Raw genomic sequence first — 4170 nt, 5'->3', positions numbered from 1 at the left:
AACTCTATTTCTCCCACCTTTGTTGTGATTAGTAATATTATTTAAAAAATACCTTCAGCTTTTAAAAAAATGGCTTCCATCATTTTTGATCTTTGTTTCCTTGTGCAATTTTCCTCACTTTGGGAATTCATCCCTTAGCTGGAGAGTTGGGGGGGGGGGTGGAGGGAGAGCCTTGGATAGTTTTAAAAGGTTCTCTGTTGCTGCAAATTGCATTTCCCTCACAAACAGCTCCTGCCGTCACCATTCCTCTATGTCTAGCTTAAATGTCAATGGCAGCTCCAAGTCCCACAGTTTTCCAGTCCCTTAGGGATGGGATTTCCTAAGTGGCAGCATAGGCGATTGAAACACAAATTTCCTTTCATGTTCAACATCTCAAATGACAAATAATACATGAGGCTTAAATATTCCCTCTGTTTCAATATTTGCATTTTTATTTTCTGAAAAGGCTAGCAAAGGTTTTCCAAAATTTCTTTGCTGAAATATTCATGGCTGGTCTATGAGGCTGAAGGACACATTGATAAGACAGAGGTCTCTCTAACATAAACAGGAGGCTTTGGGCTCAGCTGGTGTTTGACAGTGGGGATGTTTATCTTCAGTTAGCTTTTTGTTGAGGGACTTTCCTCCGTCACAAAAGCCCCCTTTTAGTATTCACTAGTAGACTTTGTTAACTCCTTTGGATCTGAACCATTGCTATTGCAAATTGATATCTGTAAGAGAAATCAAATTTATGGGACCTGATCAGACATCAAAATCAGGCAAGAATACAGCTTATATGGTAAACTAGGGGACAAGTCTGGTATGAAAGTAAAAGAATCTGAAATGACCATTTGAGAAGGAATCATTTTATTCCTGTCAAAGGGAATGTTAAAAATTAGCACGGATAAGCAAAAATTTCCACCTTACCTAATTTTGTCTTAGACGCAAAGGGCTCTGAATATACAAACAGTATTTAGTTCTAGGCGGAGCCAGACATTTTGAAAAAAAGTATGAATTTCTTGAGATTTTGGAACTAAGAAAGGAAATTAACATGTATTAAGTGCTGCTTTATACCAGGCACTATGTTAGGCACTTTACATAGACTCCCTAATTAAACTGTCTCAACAATTGGGAAGGTAGGTGTTATTGTTCCTACTTTATAGAAAGGGAAATGAGTGTGCCAATTCTGGGCCTGTTTGCCCCCAGATTAATTTCTTGCCTTTCCCCTACCCTGCTTAGTAGCATAGGAATGCTAACCCCTGCAGACTATATATTTCAGGCTCCGGTGAAAACTAGCTTCTGGCTGTGTTCAGCCAAATGGAGATGCAGGTAGGAAACTGGAGAGCAAGAGAAGGGAAGAGGTCATGATATTTCTTACCATTCTCCCCAAATCTCCAGCCTGGGGCAGCACTTTTATAAGTGGCTGCCTTTCTTCTGTGGCTCCAGATCCCACCTGACAGGATTGATGTGTTTCCATCTTCTTCTGGGTAACTCTGGCCCCTGGGCTCCAGAAAAAAACAAACAAAAAAACCCCAAACACATTTTCCTTCTTTGCCTCTCCAGTCCTAGGGGTGGTAGTGATCTCCTGCTGTTGCTAATCTCAGGGTTGCCTCTCTTCTCTTTCTTTGGATTCTCAGCTCCCCCATCAACTGTATATTGCATTTCTTGTCTTAAATACCCTCTACTTCAAAGACAATATAAAAAATAGTTTCTGGCTTCTTGGTTGGGCTAGGAGGTGATTAAGACTTAAAAGTGTATATACTCTTCCCTTTTGGTTTGAAAATATTACAGTTTCATGATTTTCTCTCAAGACTTAGAAAATCTTGGGCAGAAAAAAACAGTTTTAAAATATTTCCTCAACAAAATCATATTTCCATCTGTACCTTATTAGACTCCAAATTGACAAGAGTTTGTTCTATTACCTTCTAGCCCTTGATGTTATACATTGAGGTGTTCATTACAGAGTTAGTCCTTTGCTAGCCCAGTGGAAACATCTTTTAGGCTTCTTAATTCCTCCATGTCATCCCACTCTACCCTTAGAACAGTATTCTATTTTTCCAGTTTTATTTCTTGTTATGTCAACTCGAGTGCAGTAGACTTTTTTGAGGCCTGGACCTCTGCAGAGAGAAAAGTACCTAAGGTCATACTGTCAGTCTAGATCTGAGCTTCCTTCAAGTTACTGAGAGAGATAGGAAGGATGAATGCAGGGAGGGAGAGAAGAAAGGGCATGGGGCAGGAGAGACTGAAAGAGAAAGCTAGGAGGAGGAGGAAGACAAGAGGAAATGCAGTGAGAAGGAAAAGGAGGGGGAAGACATAAGGAAGGAGGGAGAGAAAAATGGTTTTAATGTATTAAGGCAAATGTCATGTTGAGTTTTTCAGGACACATTTAATAATATGGGGATTTGTAATGTTGGAATATGAAGGAAATAATTCTCAATTTTCCTTCATTACCAAATACTGTCATTATTTTCCTCTTAGAACCGAGACAATTTTCTAAACAAAGACTAGTCCTTTATCTCAAGAATATAGTTGAGATTGGTTTCATTTGTTCAAAATCTTTTTGTCTGAGTTTATAAAATTAAGTACCTCGTATCTCACTCCCTGTGCATAGCTGAAATTGTTTTATTTGGAGGCTGATAGTTGGGGTGGGTACAATGATTTGCAGAAAGAAGTTTTGGAAGATACCTGACTCAGCTGGATTCTGCCAGTCTTATGTTGGAGGCTGTCATTCTTTCCAAGTGACACATGATGCGGCAGAGACTTGGTTTAAAATATAGCACAAACCCCTTTTCAGTTGGTTTGGCAATATATTACTGACTTTTCCTATAAACAGGCAGAAAGTGACTTGACTGAAATAGAATTTTTAGTTGTAGCCTAGTAGAGGAAGCCCGAAGCCTAAGGAGGGGCCTTTAGGAAGTTTGTTAACACCTCTTTGTTCCACTGGCATCTAGACTAGACCCAGGAAGACTGGGAAGTCAGTGACCTTTTCTTGAATGCTCCCTCCACTTTTAGCGACCCTTCTTTTCTCTCAACCTTGTTTATGCACCTGTCCTACAAAATGCTTGCACTCATGGACGCACACATACTTCTTGTCCAGAACCCCCAGGACCTCAGGGCAGTCATCCCAATAACTAAACAAGACTCTTTCTCCTTGCCCATTATGATGTTCCCGAGCTGAGGATGACTCTCCAGCACAATCTGAGATTTAAAATTCTGTTTTAGAAATGCCTGGAAGTGTTTTAATGCCATCCCTTTCTCTAGCATTTTGTGCGTGGTAGGGGTCTTGCAGTTCCTAAAGGCAAAGGGATGGACAACAGTGATCTGGAGGTCCTGCAGGGAGTTTTGTTTTATTTACTGTTTCATTTTTTCTTTTCAAATTCTTCTTAAATCAGGTCTGCCTCAGGGCTTTCGGATGGTGCAACATTGCTTTCCCACCAGTCCAATAGCTGACCTTGCAAGAGGACTTGAAAGCTGTGCCAAAAAGAAGCCAGTGTTAGAAAAGTCTCATAAAAAAAAAAAAAAAGAAAAGTCTCATCACTTTATCAGCAAAAGTGCTTGCTTTGCTCTTTTCTTTGGTGAACCATTGGAAGTCCCTCCAGTCAGTAATCTAACATTAAAATGTGGGAGGGCTTTTCAATTAGCTAGTTAGTGGCTATCACTATTTAAACTGCATCTTAGAAACTCCACTCTGAGATAGTCCATCTCATTGTCTGACATGTCTCCATTAGTGACAGTCCTTTGGGTGAAAGCAAAATTTACTGAATACTGACAACTCAAACATTGCCACTGGAAACTCTGCTGTGGGACAAGGAGGTTGGCCCCATGAGGCAGTTTTAATCCTGTTGAGTGCTGCAGTTCTGGGCCAATTGGGGCCAGCAGGAACCCTGAGGGTAATGAGTGCTAGAAGAAGGCTGATGAAAGAGTCAAAGGAGTGGCTAGGGCTGATCATGACCTGGGGAGAAGCCACAGAGGGAACCTCCACTGTATTTTGTTCTTGGCTGCTGAATGGGGCCATTCTGCATTCCACTCCAGGAGTCTCCTTGATTTCTTAACCATTGCTTAACTTGTTCTCACTTACTCAGACTAAGATTTTTTTCTTTTGTGGGGTGAAGAGTTCAGAGAGAAAACTGGTTTGACCATTTCTATTTCTTGAATTTGACTGGCTTATTTTCTCCTTTCAAATAGTTTGAAATT

This window comes from Vulpes lagopus, chromosome X (genome assembly GCF_018345385.1).
Source record: "Vulpes lagopus strain Blue_001 chromosome X, ASM1834538v1, whole genome shotgun sequence".
NCBI classification, from domain to species: Eukaryota; Metazoa; Chordata; class Mammalia; order Carnivora; family Canidae; genus Vulpes; species Vulpes lagopus.
This window is presented reverse-complemented; position numbering follows the sequence as displayed.